The sequence below is a fragment of the Puma concolor genome, chromosome D1, assembly GCF_028749965.1.
Source record: "Puma concolor isolate L17-30 chromosome D1, mPumCon1.1.hap2, whole genome shotgun sequence".
Classification (NCBI taxonomy): Eukaryota; Metazoa; Chordata; class Mammalia; order Carnivora; family Felidae; genus Puma; species Puma concolor.
In genome coordinates, this window is record NC_141676.1 from 18,266,865 (window position 1) to 18,285,177 (window position 18,313).

Consider the following 18,313-nt stretch of genomic DNA (forward strand, 5'->3'; position numbering starts at 1 on the left):
GGCAGAAGAATAAAATCAGAATTAACCTAAATGCCTTTCATTAAGAGAATGTAGCAAGAGAGAAGGAAGAGAGGAAGGAAGGAAGGAAGAATGAACGGTAGGAAGGAAGGAAGGGAGGGAGGGAGGGAGGAAAAAACAATTACAGTAGTTTACTATGCAAAACCATGACTAGATTTCCTAGATCCAATGTTAAGTGAGAAAAGCATTGACCGAATGATCCGTAACCATTTGTTTGAACACACACACACACACACACACACACACACACACACACACACGTACCCATTACAATGGCACATATTCCTACAGGTTCTGTGTGTCGATGCATAGAAAAATATCCAGAAGGCTATATGCCAAAGTACTAACAGTGATGATTAACCCTGCAGAGGAGGCTGGAATGTTGTGGTTATCCAGGGAGAGAATACTTAGCTGTTTAAATAATATTTGACGTTTTTGCAACGAAAAGGTACTTTTGTATATTCCATACACGATTAAAACTTAGTAAAACAATATAAGAAAAGACACGGTGGGCTGCCTGGGGAACCAGTGAACTCCCTGTCCCTGGAAGTATGAAAGCATCCACACTGGGGTGGAGGGATTCGAAAAACCGTGAAGAAAACAAGGGTAGGTGGGTTAGCTGGCCCTTCGGAACCTCAGAGCCTTATCAGGGCAGTAGGAGCAAAGCCCTTATTCTTCCTGCACCAAGAGTGGCTTTAAGGAAGCACAGAGCATCGGACGCTAGAGGAGGGAGAGGCCGTGGACCCTCACTGTGACTTGGGCAGAGACGCACAGGCCAGTCTCTCCACCCCCCTTCCCTCCCAGGGACTCCTAGCTCTAGGCTCTCAGTCCCAGCAGCCCCCAGCCACCGGCCAGCATGCCTAGTGTTAGCCTCAGACTCCCAGCGTAGGGGCTGTGTCTCTGGGAGGACCTCACGCTGGGGACAAGAATTCAGGACAGAAGGAGGAGAAGAAATGCTCATAAAGCTGACTGCCCCTGTGACACCGAGCCCAAGCCATGGCCATGGCCGTGGCCACATGGTGAGCCCTAATCCACAACAGGCTGAGCCCCAGCCCCAGCCAGCCTCTGACCCCCGACAATATAAAAAGCAAAGGTCAATGAAGCTCTTACCTCACCTGGCAAGACAGCAGTGAGATCGAGACAAGAGCCAAGAGACATGGGTCTGAGTCCCAGCACCTGCCCTTGACTTCTCCTAAGAGACCCTGACAAAGTCACTGAGCCCCATGGCACCTCAACCCTCTCCTCTGCACAATGGGCGGAGGGTGGCTAACTCCCAAGCCGGCTGCGTAGCTCAAATGAGACATCGTCCACATAGTCTCTTTGTGGGCTCCCACAAAACGTACGGCCCCATCCAGGCCACGGATACAGGGCACTGAGGAACGAAGGTGGCCACGACGGAGCTCCAAAAGCAGCTAGACTTGCTGCAAATCTGAAGCCCAGAGGCAGCCAGAAAGGGGCCCGTTTGTGGCCCCAGGCAGGGACCAGGAAGGAACACACAGAAGGATCCTCCAGGCGGACAGAGACAAGGACGCGCGAGGAGACAGGAGTAAGTCTGAAAGAGCAGAGGAGCCTTTCTTGGCCACTGTCCTGGGCCAAGGGCCAGGGTGCTCCGAGAGGGCAGGGAGCCACTGGCAGGTGCCAAGGAAGAGTGCAGTTTCTACCTGAAACTGGGGGAGGGGACTCCAGGAGCCAGGCCAGTGAGTCCTTGCCTCACCGATAGCCAGGGAACTGGGGCAGAGGCAGGTGACAGATCCGCAAAAGGAAACCAAAGGAGGAAGAGCAAAGCTCAGTCACAGAGCAGCCATGACCGGCTGCAGTGGGCCAAAGGGCCGGACTTGCCCTTGGGCCCGGGGCATAGCCTTGGAGGATCTGGTCTGGGAGAGGGGCCACTGAGAAGCAAGGAGGTCCCACCTGGTGCTCACAGTGAAAAGCGCCAGCTCTGGGCAAGGCTGGCAGCAGCATGAAGCCTGAGGGAGGGCTGCCCCAGAGTCTCCCTCTGCCACCCCAGGGGGACCCTAGGGCCGTGGCAAGTATTGAGTCCAGTGTGGGACCAGCCCAAGGCAGAGAGAGCCACAGAGGTCCAAGGACTCAGGCCTTAAGCCTCCAGATACAACCAAGGCCACTGTCAAAACCAGAGCCCCTCAGGGACTCCTGGTCCTACAGCCAGCACCTAGGCAGGCTGCAAATCCCCGCACCCCCCCTTCCCCGGCCCCATCCCGCAGGATCCGGGGCAGCTGGACTCCCCGCTAAATGGCAGCCAGACAGTCCTGCCTGCCGCTGGCTTGGGGGCCCAGCCTACAGGGAGCTGCAGGGAGGGAGCAGGAGGCTGGGCCTCTCTGAACGGGGGGCCCCAGAAGAGGGTGTAGGTGGGGCGGGCAGGAGAGGGGCCTCCCACAGCTCTCTCTCCTCCCCACAGGCCAGCCTTCTCCCTGGACCTGTGGCCACACGCAGGCCCGGGCACACCACGGGCTGTTCCCAGCAGCCCCCAGACAGGGCGGGCTGGCTCCTCTCCTCCCCAGGCTGAGACCACCGCAGCGACACTCACCTGGCTAGCCCCGGATGGGACACCCACCGTCCGTCATCGCCTCAACCAAGAGTTCACTCCTCAAGCCACACCCGCAGGCCTCAGCCCTGACCCAGCAGAGGGTGGGTGCAGGAAGCCACTTCAGGCGGCTGTCCACTGTTCACCTCCTGTTCGGACCCCACGCCATCGCGCCCAGTGCCTGGTCAACCCCCCACCTCAGCCTCAGACCTCGGCCTTCCCTCCTCCTGCCCACATTCCCTGGCATGGCTCTGGACTCCTTGGGGGCGGCCGGGACACCCCCTTTGACAGTTCATAGCACGGTAGCATCAGGCAGCAGGGACACGAAGGCTCCATCATGGCCAGCCAGCCACGACAGGTGCCAACCCACTGACCGGAGCAGCCTGGGAAGGCCTGCTGCTCACACCTGAGGATTGATTGCCTGCCCGTCCAGCCAGAAGGGACCCAGGGGCCACCAGGCACCAGCAGAATCATGGGGCTGGCTGCCTCAACTGGGACAAGGATAGGCCGGCTCACCAACAACTTACCCCACTGGGCACCAAGAAACTGCCTTCCTGGAGGCTGAAGACCGAAAGGAAACACCACTTGGATGGCCCCTTCGGTCGTTTAAAGCACCTCCTAAGCTGTGACTTTATCTCCCACCTCAGGACCTCCGCCTCCAGAATAGTCTTCAAGTCCTGACTCAGCCTGGCATTCAAGGCCCTCCTGGTCGGGCTCCCAGAACTATCTCCTCTACCTTTTCGCAAACACCCAAGACCACGTCCCTGAACCACCCGATCCTCAGGTCGTCTGCCTTTGCACATACTGTTCCCAGGGACCGAACTTTCCTGCCTTCTTCCTCCACCTGGCAAACTTCTACTCTCCCTTCGAGGTCCAGCTCTATGTCGCTTCTTCCAGGAAGCCTAACGGGCTCGCCCTCTCCCACCCCTCCCCTCCCCGCCACATCCCTGAGCAAGTAGGGCACTTCCCACTTTCAATCACAGTTACGATCTGGGCCAGAGCTCCTCACGCTATTTGTGAAAGAGATTTTTTTTTTTTTTTTAAGTTTTCCAATCTGTTGCCAACTGATGCTTTTGTAAGTTACAATAAAGAATGACACAGCAATGTCAAGTTGCAGTAGGAGTTTTTCATCACTTACTCTCAATGTTGTACCTACCTCGCTGCACACCAGTAACACACAGCCCAGAGATGGGGAGAGGTCTAGCAGACCACCCTCTCTTTGGGTTCGGGGCCCATCGAATCATGTGTTTATGTTTGGTCCTCCAGAGCCCAAGGGGCACTCCCCGATCTGCTGTCCCAAATATTGGCCGGGAAGGGCCCAACAACCCTGTAACATGGGCAGCACCCGTGCTATGCGGCCCCATTTCTCAGACGAGCACACAGAGGCACAGAGAGGATGAGCGGCCTGGCCAACGCTGTACTTTCTCAGGACTACCCAGCATCACAGGGGCAGGTGCTTGGGCCCAGGAACTTTTCCAGCCGACCCTCCTTCCCAGCACAGCCGCCAAGAGCAGTTCCCGTGGAGTAACAGCGACGCAGCCCCACGCAGTAGAGAAGAGCTCAGCCTCCGGAATCAGACAGACCTGGGTTCAAGTCCTAGCTCTGCCTTTCACAGCTGTGTGGCCTTGGGTAAGTCACTTCACGTCTCGGGGCCTCACTTTCTTCTCTGTTAGTGGCGGCGAATAACACCGGCATGATCAGGTGGCACACTGCTTCAGGAAGGGCCCGGCCACACTTACAGGCTTCGTTCAAGTTTGGCTGTTGCTGGTGTTTACAGAGGCCCCGGGATCACCCAGCCTGAAACTTGGCCCTGGCTCCTCCCTTTCTGCGTTTCCTCCACCCAAGACCCCAGGTCCTTTCTGGGGGGTAAATTCTTCCCCTGGATGCTAAGTTGGCGGATTTCCTTTGAAGATTTCACCCCTCTGGCCTCCCCTCCCGCAGTCTAAGGACCCTGCCCCCGTCCCTGGGACACCTTGAGCCTCTGACCTCTTCACCTCCTCTCTAAACACGAGCCACTCTGGCTGCTCTGGCCTTTTCTCTAGGGTGCAGCTGTCTGGGGAGGTGCCTTGCACCACCCTGGGAAAATGCTGCCCTGGTGGGTTGGGGCAATGAATGGCCCGGCTGCGGAGAGGTCGCGGACGGGGTCCCACCTTGCAAATGCCTCCCCCCACCTCCCCCTGCCTCCGCCCACCAGAGCCCAACTTCCCCGTACCTTGGGCCATGACAATGCTGAGTCGACCTGGGCCGGGTCCCAGTCAGCTGCCCTCACGAGAGGCTCACTCCCTGCTGGGGGGGAGGGTCCAGTGGGCCACTCCCCATGCCCCTCAGCCGCCCCAGAGCCTCCCAGGCCGTCCATCTCTATCCCCCGAGCATCGGGCAGCAGGATCCCTTCCCAGTCTTCACCCCTTTCCCTTGGGGAAAGTGACAGATAGTGGGAGAAGCCACTCTGGGAAAGCTGACACTGTGGGGGTGGTTCCATATTTACTTGCTTGGTGACGTCCATAGCAGCCCAGCTCAGTGCCCAGGTCAAGCTGCTCGTCTCCTCTCCTGGTCCCACTCGGGCCCCCAACCCCGCCATTAGCCCAGGAGAAGCCCCGTTGGCCCTCCCCACCCCAGCTCCTTCGCGGACGCACATTCCCGGGGGCCACTGCCCCCCCCCCCCCCCCCCCCGTCCCCTCAGGAAGGGGTGAGCCGCTGCCACAGCAGGTAGTCAAGCAGGACCCGACAGCCTCTCCTTCGGGAGAGCAGGGCGCAGAGACTGGGCCATAGGCCCACCCTGCTCTGATGACGGCAGGATGGTGGGTGGCCAGGAAGGGGTGCCAGATTTGGGGTTGAGCTTGGTCGCTCCCTAAACAGTGTGAGCCCCAGCGCACCGCTCTCCCGCTACGAGGCTCTATTTTCTCAGCTCCCAAATGGGGGGTCACGAGAGCTGGGGTATTCACAAGGGATCTGGAAGAAGGCAAAGTTGGGAAGCGTCCCCGCTGGCCTTACGGGTCGGGTTGGGTAGGTTAGAGAGAAGGGTGGAGGAGAAAGCCCTAGAAGCCACTGAAGGCTCCAGAGGCCCAGGTGTGCCTTTGCACACAGGGTCCCTACCCCTCGGCACCCACCCGGGATCTGAGGTCGATACCGGGGAGCAGGACAGCCAGCAGCCCTTCTGTCCTCCTCCCTTCTCCCCTCGCCCAGCGTCATTTCTTCGTGGAGGTTCTTGGCCTGTCCAGATATGCCTGCGAGTTCTCACTCATGAGGTTCCCAGGTGGGGAGAGGGTCCTGAAACCAGCTGTGTAAACCAAGAGCTTATAAATAAACCCCGCATTTAAAGCACCCAGGAGACCTGCAGGGAATTATTATGTAACACAGGCAGGTGACCCCTGAGGCTTCCTTTATAAATGTGGGTTTCCTGAGGTAATTGGAAAGATTAGGTTATAGCTGTGTGACCTGGAGAGAGTCACTTAACCCCCCTGAACTTGACTGAGCTTCCCCCATCCATAAATGGATGTAGAAGCAACCTCGTGGGGCATCATATGTGTTCCTCTTAAATTTGGTCACGAGAAAACGGAGGAAAAAGTTTTCTTCCAGAGAACGTAGCACGGGACTGATACCAATGTCTCCATTTAATTTTTTTTTTTAAGTTTATTTATTTTTGAGACAGAGAGAGACAGAGCATGAGCGGGGGAGGGGCAGAGAGAGAGGGAGACACAGAATCCGAAGCAGGCTCCAGGCTCCGAGCTGTCAGCACAGAGCCCGACGCGGGGCTCCAACTCACGAACGGTGAGATCACGACCTGAGCCGAAGTGGGACGCTCAACCGACGGAGCCACCCAGGCGCGCCACTAATGTCTCCGTTAACAGAAAGGGAAACTGAGGCCAAGACATGGCAGGCCTTGAACACAAGCCCATGGGCGGGATGGGGTGGGATGGGTGTCTGAAAACGTAGTCAGGTCAATTTTAAGCAGGAGGCCACCATGCCACGCTTAGTCTCTCATACCCAGGCCCTGCTGTCCCCAGCAAGGGGCACACGATTATTTCCGCACCCCAGGCATGCCTCCCTGCGGTCATGACCTCACACCCAAGGTGGCGACCCCCAAGCTGGCCTTATGCCACGCACAGGTGCCCCGTGCTTCTTTTTCTAGAGCCTCCATGAGGCCAGCACTATCATCATCCCACTTTGCTGATGAGGAAACACAACCACAAGAGCAGCAGCCCCTCACCCAGGTCTCCCTGGGGCAGAAGCAGGACTGAACCCGAGGCTCATGTCCCTTCCCGTGGCCCAGCACTGTGCCCCCGACCAGCTCCCCTGGCTCCCTCTCGGTGCCCCCCTCCCTGCCAGGAGGCCAGCCCAACTTGCTGGGTCCTAACTAGGGGTGTCCTAGCTACCCAGAAACAGAACTGTGCCCCAACCCACCCACTCCGAGCCCCAGTATGGAGGGTCAAGTCCCCGCCAGCCCACCTTCCACCTTGGGATGGCCACCCCCAGGCCCTCGTCCTTATCCCCGCTTGCCTCAATGACTGCCACAGCCTCCTAATTGGCCTCCCTGCCTCCAACCTCACACCTAACCTGCTGCAGCAATCTGGGACCTGGATCTGATCTCCGGGTTGGCTGCCTCCTCCCTGCGGCCCCACAGACAGAAGGTAAACTCCTCAGCTCAGCAGCTGGGGCAAAGCATCGGGGGTTAGGGCGGGAGGGCTCGGGAGCCTGATGGCCTCGATGTGAATCCCCGCCAGGAGACCTTGGGCAAGCTACTCCACCTCTAGGAGCCTGGGTTTTCCATTTCCCCTAAAGAATGGAAAGATAATCGTACCAATATCAGGGTGCTGCTGGGAAGATTACGTGAGAAAATGCATGTAAAGCACTTTGCACAGAGTAAGTGCTCAATTCATTCCCTCATTTTACAGACATCTGAGGCCCTACTACGTGCTATGCACTGTTCATACAGCAAAGAGCAAAACTGACGAGAATCCCAGCTCTCTGGGAACTGGCATTAGAGTTACAAGATGGCCAAAACCAAGATAAGTAAGGCCCACACAGGGCCCATTCCATGTGTTCCACACTAAGAAAAAAGGCCGGGACGTGGAGGGACCAGGGGGTAGGGAATTTAAGACAGGAAGGTGCCCATGAGAAGGTGCTATCTGAGCAAATCCTGCCGGAGGTGAAGGGGCTTGCCCTGGAGATAACAGATAGGAGTGCTCTAGGGAGCAGGAACAACCAGTGCAAAGGCCCTGAGGCAGGATCGGGGCTGGTGTGTTACTCATATTATTATTACTATTATTCCCTTTCCAGCCTCATCTCCCTCCACCTCCTCCCTTATACATAGTTCCCAGCCAAGCGAACTACCGGAGCCCTTCTGTGGGCCCATGCCTTTGCAGAAGCCACACCCCATACCAGAATGCCTCTTTGCTGCCCAAATCCTCCTCGTCCTTCAAAACGCAGTTCAAAGCCTGCCTCCTCCTCAGGGAAGCTTTCCTCGACTTAGAATCCGTGCCTCGCACCCTTCTGCTAGACCCCGTAACTGCTTGGTGAATCGCTCACCTCTCGCACTGGCCTGTGAGGTCTGCAGGGGCCAAGACTGGGCTCCCACACCTCACCCCCCAGCCCAGCACGGTGCCTGGGACAGGGACGGCACAAGCATCCTGACCACCTGATGAATGAAGGAGGGACTGAGGGATGCCCCAGGCCTCCCCTCTTCCAGAGCCTCAGCCAGAGCCATCAGCACGAGGGTGGCTGCCCTGTGTGAACACTGGACTTTGCAGCGCAGATACAAATCTGCAATAGGAAACAGGCTTTTTAAAAATAACAGCACATTTTTCTTTTTTCTTCATTGTTTTTTTTCTTTCTGCGCGGCTTATTTTTCCGGCGCAGCCCCTGGGCCAGCTGCAGGCCCCACTCTGAGAACATGGGGCTCTGGGGCCTCCAAAGACTCTTAGGCCCCAGCAGGGGTGGAGATGCACCAGATGGTTCTAGACCAGCCTTGGGCACCAAGGCCACCAAGCGGCTCTGAGCCAGAAACCCGCTTGCACAAACCCCAATATTAGGTGGGTATTTCCTCCTGGAAACTTACCCCCCAATAAGGGTTTTCTAACCCTGTGTGACGTTTCTAAAGGGGCTTCTCCTTGGGGGGGTCTGGGGTTCTCTGCCTTCATTCTAAGAGGGCATCCCTAGGGAGGCGGCATCCGAATGCCAGGGTCCCAATCCAGGCCATGCTACCGTGTAACCCTGGATCCTTTACTTCACCTTTTGGGGCCTCAATTTACCCATCTGTGAAATGGAAATAACAGCACGCACTCTGTGGAGTTGTTTTCCGCAGAGCGACGTGCTTAGGACCATACCTGGCACGCCATGAGCCCTCAAAAAACATTTGCTGCCTTCATCGTCATTATCTCCATCATCCCCGGTTCTCCTACTCTGTGGCCCCTTCGCTGAATCATACACTCTCTCGCTCAGCAGATCAGCAAGGGTTTGCAAACATCTCACCCTCTTGCCCTCCTGGAATCGCCTCTCAAACATCCCAGAAACACAGCCCTTCTGCAGCATGGACTCCTATAAGTACGGGGAGCTTAGTTTCTGTACTCTACAGGCCGGTCATGGCTGACACCTCCTTCCGGCTGCACCCACCTGCCCTTACGCCCAGGAGACAGCATTCACTCATCCTGTCCTTCACCTCCAGCATATAGTGAGCCTGCAGTCAGTGCTCAGGGATCCTTCAGAAGGTATCTATCGAGCAGCCCTTGCGGGCAGACACTGGAAATACAGAGGCGAGTGCACACACACACACACACACACACACACACACACAAGCCAACCCAGGCACCGCCCCCCACAGAGCTCCCGGTGGTCTGACGAAAGGGGGAGACCACAACCAATAACCACGCCCACAAATGTAAAAATTGCTACCTGGCAATGCAGCAAAGGGGAGGTACACGGGGCCATGAGAGGTTGTAATGGGGGATTCGACCTAATCAGGGAGGGCTTCCCTGAAGAGGTGATGCGGAAGCTGAAGGATGAGGATGCCTAAGCAGGCGGGAGTGCAATGCGCAATATGAGGGGACGGAGGGGACAGGGCAGAGGGGACAATATGAGGCAAGTGTCATGTCAGGTGGAACACAGCAAATGGAGGGATGCAAAATGGTGTCCCCATAGGGTCTGGAGGGCAGCTAAAGGATTTCTATCTTTCTCCTAACAGCAGTGGGAGTCCCTGAAGGGGTTTTCAGGCAGGGATTGATGGCCTCAGATTTGTTTGTCAACAGGGTCGCCCTGGCTGCTAAGGATGAGCCTCCCCGAGTCTGCGTGTGTCTACTCATCTGTGCCTGGAGTGCTCCTCTAGTCCCCGTATCGGTCAGGTCAGGCCAGGTTATGCTGTAGGAACAAACACCCCCCCAAATCTCAGTGGTTTAAGACAACAAAGGTCTTGGGGCTCCATCCCACAGAGTGACACAAGCAAAAGCAAAAGCAGCCACCATCCCACCTACTGCTAGTTGCCACAGGCAAAGGGCACTCTGGACGGGCTTGTGCCAGCCATTCAACGCTTTGGCCCAATGCGACCTGCGTCACTTTAAGTTCACAACTCACTGGCCAGCCACACAGCCCCACCCAAACACGGGGGGGCCTAGACTCCGTCCTACCGTGTGCCCGGGTGAACTGGGAACTGTAGGGGACTGTAATGAGGACCACCAGACACCCTCCCACTCCATCTTGCCCTTTGGCAGCCTTAACTCATTCCTTAGATCTCAACCGTTCGTATTCCGGAGGAGGGCCAAGCACGCGCAGGAGAAAACAACACATGGAGCGTGGCGAGATCGAGGAGAGGGTAGGAGATGGGGCCAAGGAGAGGGCAGAGGCCAGATCACTCCAGGGCTTTCAGGTCGTGGTGACAATTTGGTTCTTTATCCCAGAAGCACCGACAAGGCTTTTCACTGTTTTAAGTGAGAAATGGGAGGCCTGATGTGATCTTTTTTGGAACAGATCTGACAGACTGCACCGTGGAGTCTGGCATGGGAGGAAGGTTGCAGGTGGGCACTTAGGAGGCTCTGAACGTTGTCCTGGGGAGAGACTAGGATGCTGGAGAGGAGGAGAGATGGAGAGAGGTGGATGGATACACTCTACAGGCTCAAGTTCTCTAGACCTGGGGAAGGATGTGGACTGGGATGAGGGAACCGAGACACCAACGTTTCTGCCTTAAGGACTGGCAAGAAGGTGGCAGCTTTGGCCAAGATCAGAGCCCTCGGGGAGGCTTAGGGAGCAGATTAAGGGACAGCCTTGGATACCATGCGTTGGTCATGACTGTGACATAGCTAAGAAGACAGGCCACGGAGGCAGCTGAATAAACAAGTACGACTCCTGACTCGTAGTCCAGGGGTCTTTACTTCCTTCACACTCGCCAGTGACCTAGAACCGCGAAAACCTTGCCTCCCCACCCCCGCCCGTCTGGGCGAGGAAAGATTCAGGTGATAGAAGTCTTACTTGACCCCAAGGAGAATAAATTCATGAAACGCATCAATCCAAGGGACCTAGAAGACAGAACCATAACTCGTGCCGGTAGAGTATATGAGGGACGGTTGTGATGGTGGATCAAGGGCTCCTGGGACAAGAGAGGGGAGCCCCTCATCCTTGAGAATGTCATTAGAGAAGAGAACGAGACCCTGCCCCAGCGGCTCCTTGGAGGCCCTGTCAGTTTGGAACTGCGTGGTTCTGGGTGGGGCCTGCCAGGTCATGCTGATATTCCCTGGGATAGCGCGGTTAGCAGTAATCCCTGAGAGAGAACAACGCTTCTGAAATCAGCAGCAGGGCGTAGACGAGGCATCTTATCCCTATCGGCTTTAATCTCACAACTGCCTTGCCAGACAGGCTCTGTTGGCCCCATTTTAGGGATGGACAAGCAGGGTTCAGAGAGGCCAAAGGTAACTGTGCCAAATTCAAAGTCACGCGAGTTATGCGGCGGAGGGGGAAGGACTCCAACAGAGAAACCCCTTGTCATTAAACTCAAGCAGCCGCCTCGGGCTCTTCCCAGAAGGTGTTCAGACTTGTGCCCACACAGCACCCTGCGTGCACCTCCCGGAGAGCTGGTGGGTGAAGACCATGCCCCACTTGGCCAGCTTCCTGGCCACACACCCCACACTCCCAATGCCTCTCAAGGGGTACTGTGGACAAAGGAAGCTTGAGTGCCACAGGCATCAAGCTCCACGGAAAATTCGTTCGCCCAGCCCAGACAAAAACCCCTAAGTTTATAGGGTTTCCAGCCATCAAGAGCAATCTCTCATTATTGCCTCCTGTCCCCGCGCACAAAGGGCTGGGCGTGCTTCCTTTCAGCCACTCTAAATTATATACCACGGCCTTTCTCCACATGAAGCAAACGTCTAAGAAGAGAGATTTAACATTTTTCTCTCCTAAGTCCCGGCCCATCCCGGGGGTCAAGCCTGTATTGCCCAACCCAGTTCAAGACAGAAGCAACTTTTCAACCGGCGTCGCCCAGCGTTCAAGAAATGTGCATTCCCCTTGCAGCGACTTGCCTAGGGCGTGCTGGCCTTGACCGGAGAAAGGTCACCGGCCGCTAAGTTTCTGCAGTTTCCGCGTGTGCGAGCACCTTGGGGACTGCGAGTGGGGGGATGGAGGAGGCTACACTCCAGAGAGATTTCCCGAAGAGTCTACACCGCAACCAAGATTTCAAACGTATTAAAGAAACGGCCTCCGGCTCGGCCACATATAGCGGGAAGTCGTGGGCTGCTTTGGAAGAGGCCCCACCGCCTCCCGAAGGGCCCGAGCCCCCCACATCTGCCCCAGGCGCCGAGCCGAAAGTGCCCCCCGAGAACTAGGCCAGCGGCCGCACCGAGCCCTCCAGCATTCCGCGCCCCGCCCCGCCCGTGTCACCGCGTTCTCATTCCGAACGCTCGGCCCGGGCGGCCGCTCCCATTGGTCGGCGGCCACGTCCGTCAGCGGGCGGAACGTCGGCGCAGAGAAAAGGCTACATTGTAACAAGGCGAGCGAGCGAGGAGCGAGCGGGGAGGAAGGAGGCGGAGGGGCGGCCCCCGAATCCCGCAGCAGCGGCGGCGGCGGCGGCGGCGGCGGCAGCTACCTGCCGAGGGTTAACCCACCTCGGGGCCGGGACGAGCCGCCCCCCCCTCCGGCCCGCGCCCGCGCCGCCCGGGCCCCCCGCTCCTCCCGCGCGGGCCCCCTGCCGCCCGCGCCCCCCGCAGCCGCTCGCAGCCCCTGCACCGGCGGCCCCCGCGCTCGCTGGCAAACTGCCGAGCGCTTTCCGAAGCCATTTTCAATGGCCACATTGGCTACCGGGGCTGACTCACCTTCCCGGGAATGCTGCGGCAGCCGCGGGGCCCGGGCGGCGCGGGCGGCCCGGCGGGCGGCTCGGCGGAGGCGGCGCGGCCCCGGCTGGCGGCCCCCGCGGCGGGAGCGGCCGCGCTGCGGGCGCGCTGGTCCCCGGCGAGGCAAAGTTTCAGCGCCAGCCTCGGCGCGGCGGCGGCGGCGACTCGCTGCTGCTCTCCTCCCCTGCTTTGACCACCATCTTATTAGTACAGGAAATGACATGGAAAACGGAAGAAAGCGGCGTTTGGGGCAGACGCGGACCCCCCAATTCAGGGGCCGGAGCCGGGACTCACCAGCCGCGTCCCAACCCGGCCCCGGAGAAAAACTCCCGGGGCCCCTTCGGCCCCCGCCCCGCGCGCTGCTCGGAGGGGGGAACCCAGCTCCTCGAACCCAAAAGGAGAGGGCGAGTTTTATAACCCAGCCCGCGGAGAAATCGAGAAAAAAAAAAAAAAAAAAAAAAGAAATGAAATGAAAAAAGAAAAGGTGAAGAGAACTTTCGAACTGGGACACTTTTTTTTTTTTTTTGGTCGGAATTAAAAGTTCTAGAATTTTAAAAAGGCATTCCGTGGCGGGGGTGGGGGGGGTGTGCTCCCTAGCTCTCCTGGCCCCTTGGCTGCCCGTTTTGATCCAAATAGTCAGGGGGAATTAATGCGTTTATATTTTTAACCCATTCGAGGCCCCGCCGCGCGCCGCAGGCCCCCTCCTGGCCCCTTTTAACCCTTTGAATGCCCAGCAGTTTGGAGATACAAACTAAAGTCGTAAAACACAGGAGACCAGCTACAAGCTGAGGGTAAGGGATTTGGGGGTTCGCTTGAAATGTTAACTGTTTATGGTGGGCTGCGGTTTTAGGTCGGGAATCGCACGTGTTGTTCAAATCGAAATTTGTCACAGGGTTCGAGATTCTGAGAATCGGACAGGCTGGTCCCTGGCCGACCTGGAAAGGACGTTTACGCCTCGCTCACTTGCTCGGTTCCTCAGTTTCTCCGTCTGTGAATGGGATTCAATGTCACAAAGTAGCCAAGAAAAGATGGGGCGGAATTTTCGTTAAGGCAAAGTGTTTAAAAGTCTGAAAGGCTTCCTTCAGCGCCCAGAAGACCCGGAGGGGTTGTGATGGGGCAGAGGACACCGCGGGATGGCGTAACCAGGGCAACCATTCCCAAAATAACCCCTTTCTCTTGGCATTGTCTGCGAGGCTTGAGGCTGAACTGCAAGGTCTCCTGCCTGGGGAGGCTGTGCTGCGCTGCCTCTAAAACGCGAGCCATAACCCTCACTCAGAAGTTGCCTGGAGGGATTCGATCCCACCAAGGTGCCTAGGTGGGGCGCTGCCCACTGAGGGGCGCCTCATCCCTCCCCCCCCCCTCAAAAGTCCATCTGAGCCGGCAAGAGCTGGCACAGGCAGCCTCCGGTGGGTACTACCCTAGGGATTCGTCCTCCCAAGGGAATGAAGTTCCTTGTCGACCTCGCTGCTGGCGGGGAGCCTGGTCGGGAGATGGGCGTCCATGGTCAGGTCCCAGGACGTGCTGATGGCTCTTGGAGTCTGGATGTTGGGGCGGGGTGAAGGGTGAAAAACTTCATGTACCACATCATCTTTTCCCCTTAACTTTGACATCAAAAACGCAGCTTCTTCGGAGCCAGTGTCTGTTTCTAGCTGTGTGATCTTGAGTAAGTGACTTTCCCTCTCTGAGCCTCAGTTTCCTCATCTGCAAAGTGAGGCACACTAAATAACCCACGTGTCCTGCCAGCTCTGCGTGAGGGGCCATGAGAATTGTATTTAAAGGGGCCCATCGCCGCGGGGCGCCTGGGTGGCTCAGTCGGTTAAGCGGCCGACTTCAGCTCAGGTCACGATCTCGTGGTCCGTGAGTTCGAGCCCCGCGTCGGGCTCTGGGCTGACAGCTCAGAGCCTGGAGCCTGCTTCCGATTCTGTGTCTCCCTCTCTCTCTGGCCCTCTCCCGTTCATGCTCTGTCTCTCTCTGTCTCAAAAATAAATAAACGTTAAAAAAATAAATAAATAAAGGGGCCCATTGCCAGGCTGGTCACAGTAACAGTAGCTAATGCCATAATTATACGGCATCCAATACAATGATAAAAGTTCCTGGAGTGTCCATCTGGTCCACACCAGGCAGAGTGTGGGGTACAGGGAAGTACCAAGATTAGTCAAACGGGATCCTTCAAGGACGTCTCCATCTGGCCTCCATGGAGGCACTCACAGCTAACTCGAAATAATTCAGTAATGAATGCACGCCCAGCTTCCCTAAGCTTTATGCTGGGGGCCAAGCGGCTAGGCAGGGGAAGGGCACTGAGGAAGGAACATTCGCTGCCTTCAAGGAGCATGGCACACCGAGGAAGTGATGTCAGAGGGGGGCCCTTGCGGAGGCTGGAATTTTCAGCAGTGGTAAGATGGCATTTCAGGAAGGCCAACAGCCCGAGCAGAGATCTAGAGGTGTTGAAGTGCCCGGGGTGTCTGACGTGTGGTCAGCTGCGCCTGGAGGAGAGAGCGGGTGGGCGGAGGGACTAGGGATGAGGCCAGAAAGCCAAGCGGATAAAGAGAGAGTGTGGTCACCGCCTCCGAAGAGCCAAAGAGCGGTCTTTTAAGAGAATGAAAGAGCTGGTAAGTGAGGCAAAGAGGGAATTTTTCCTTGCGGTGCTGGTTTTCTGTTTGAATCTCCCCACCCATTTGGCCCAGTCCGGCTTCCCTTGGCGAGGAACGCCGGGGTCCTGGGGGCTGCACCTGCGGAGCGGGGCCGGGTCCTCAGGCACCGCGGGCTGGGGAGCTGGCACCTCAGCTGTCACCCTCGGAGAGCAGAGAGATGCTCCACGGGACAGAGACCCGGGTCTGAGGCATAGCTCACGCTGTGTGACTTGGAGAGGGGGACTGTGCGGGCTCCAGTGTCCTCCTGCGTGATGTGAAGAGTTCGGGGCGGGGGTCTCACGTTCTGCCCTCGGGAAGCGGCCGCATAGCCGATAATCAAGACCAAGGCACAGGGAGGAATCTGAAACCAAGCTGGGAGAGTGGCTGGAACCATGTCCAAAGGGAGCCCGTGGCCACCAGGGGCCGGCACAGGTGGTCCGGGTTAGTGTGGGCAGCAAGTGACTTGAGGGCCTGAAGGTAATCGCCACGGAAGATAAGCTCACTTCAGCTCTGTGAGTGGAGGTAGGGGCGGGGGGTGGGGAGTGGGGGGGGGGCGCTCCGCTTGAATTCCCTGAAACTAGCAGGGGAGGGGGGAAAGGGGATGGAAATGAACACAACAGGCTGCACACACTTTTGGGGACGTTACCATTTTGACTCAATCCGAGGCAGAAATCATCATCACCATTTTTACAGAGAAGAAACCCTGCTCAGAGAGGTTAAGAAATTTGCCTGAGGCCACACAGCTAGTTAGAGGTGGCACAACATTCCAACCCAGGTCTGCCTGACTCCCTTGCTCAATATCTTCCGCTCTTGGACACTTCCGGTTCATTGTCCTTCTCCATCATGCAGCTTTCCTTTCTTTTTTTTTTTTTAACGTTTATTTATTTTTTTGAGACAGAGAGAGACAGAGCATGAAGGGGGAGGGTCAGAGAGAGAGGGAGACACAGAATCCGAAGCAGGCTCCAGGCTCTGAGCTGTCAGCACAGAGCCCGACGCGGGGCTCGAACTCACAGACCGCGAGATCGCGACCTGGCCGAAGTCGGACGCTTAACCGACTGAGCCACCCAGGCGCCCCCATAATGCAGCTTTTCAACCTAAGGTAAAACATTTCCCAAGTTTCTCTCTTGGGCATATCACACAAAACGAGGAGACTAGAATTTTGGAATGTGAGGTCGGGGACTTTAAGACCTCCCCCCGCAAAAAATGTACTAACGATCTGAGCCCCCTCCAGGTCCCTGTGAGGACAATAAGGGCTCTAAGTGACCCAAGCTCAGCTCTCTGGAAAGAAAAGCTAATCTGAGGCCTTTCTTACCCACTAATAATAATGATACAGCAAAATATGCATCCAATGATACAAGCTAAATGCCTCCTGGCTCACTAGTCATTCACTTCCACATTTGCTATAAAACAAGGATGTTGTTCATGCCATCAACTGATGATCCCTCCTAAACCCTCAAGTGAGAAATTTCATTCGAGATTTAGTGCCTGGAAAAAACAAGAACAGAAAATCAACGGCATTGCACCCGGGGAACTGGCAAGCATGTCCCTTGCTAATAAGAAGAGCTCCATAACCGATCAGGTTTCCCTTTTTGCATAGGCTGCCAGGAAGCTCAGAGCCAAATCCCGCCCCCGTTCCCGACAGCTTTGGCAGTTGCTTCCTCCTCATTCCCTCTTTCTCACTTCTAATCCTGCGGACTCAGCTTTGTTTCATCTGTCTTTTATTAAAGATGACCGTCCCCCCTTGTTAACGGCAAGAAATAAATATTTAAAATGAGTCCACATTTGGAAGAGTTTCTGAAGGAACCCGGATTCTCTGGGCCTTGTGTTCAGCCAGGCACGGTCCCCTTCTGGTCTTGTCTTGTTCACTTGCCCAACAGCTGAGGGATCCCTCTCTTGGAAGGAAGGAGGGACTGGCTTAAGACCGAGGGATTCCTCGCCCAGCTGCCCATGGTGGCTAAGGCCTAATGCCCCGGGTCAGATCATCATTGCTATTTTTTGCTCAACTGACATACAGCTTGCCTCTCTCCTGCCAGCTCCCCAGGAAGCACAGACCACCAGCCTCGGAGTAGCCCCCGTTAGTTCCTCCCGTCGAGGCACAGCAGGAAACAGACCCACCAAGAGTTGCCGGTGCAGGGGCCCCGAAACAGGACCTGGCTGAGGTGGCAGAAGGTCACTGCGCCCAGAGTGGGCCTCGGTGGGGGCGGGGGGGGTGGTGGGCAAGGGAAGGCGATGAGGGGCAGATGTGCAGGGATCTGGGCCACACTTTCCCCCAGTTTGGACTTATTTGAAATGTAGCAGAAATCACTGGCAAGCTGCAAGCTTGGGAGACGGGGGAATTGATTCATGTTTCACCAACCACCTCGAGTGCCGGGTGAGTAGGTCGGCACGTTCGGAAACCATCTTGCTTAATTATCCCCGCATTAGAGATGAGACTGACGTGCACACTTGTCTTTTTTTTTCTGGCTGCCCAGCGTCTGACCTCCCTTCCGGTGACCGGGGAACTTCCCACCTTCTGACCTTGGGGAGAGGCAGGGCGTGACCCCCGCGGCGCCCCGCCGGAGAAGCTGAAAACACCAAAACTCCCTCTCCAGTGCAGTAGACCAGATGTCTGTGCCCCGCTCCCGAATTCATATGTTGAAACCTGATCCCCAATGTGATGACATCAGGAGGTGGGGCCTTTGGGAGGAGCTTAGATCCTGAGGGTGGGGCCCCCGTGAACGGGATCAGCGCCCTTACACACGAGGTTCCAGAGAGATCCCTTGGGCCTTCTGCCCTGTGAGGAGACAGAAAGAAGACAGCCCTCTTTGAGCCAGGAA

General features: G+C 56.8%; 1 protein-coding gene and 1 long non-coding RNA gene across 2 annotated transcripts in view; one reads left to right on the plus strand and one right to left on the minus strand.

The window, feature by feature from the left end:
- Positions 1-13,254, minus strand: part of PRDM11 (PR/SET domain 11) — an 85,073-nt gene extending 71,819 nt beyond the window's left edge. Inside the window, exon 1 of the mRNA XM_086677612.1 lies at positions 12,850-13,254. The gene's annotated coding sequence lies outside the window, so the exon portion shown is untranslated. The remainder of the gene's footprint in view (positions 1-12,849) is intronic.
- Positions 122-3,664, plus strand: LOC147576532 (uncharacterized). The gene is made up of 2 exons (XR_015240876.1): positions 122-1,564; positions 2,435-3,664. It is a non-coding gene; the product is annotated as an uncharacterized LOC147576532 (long non-coding RNA).
- Positions 13,255-18,313: the final 5,059 nt, after the last annotated feature.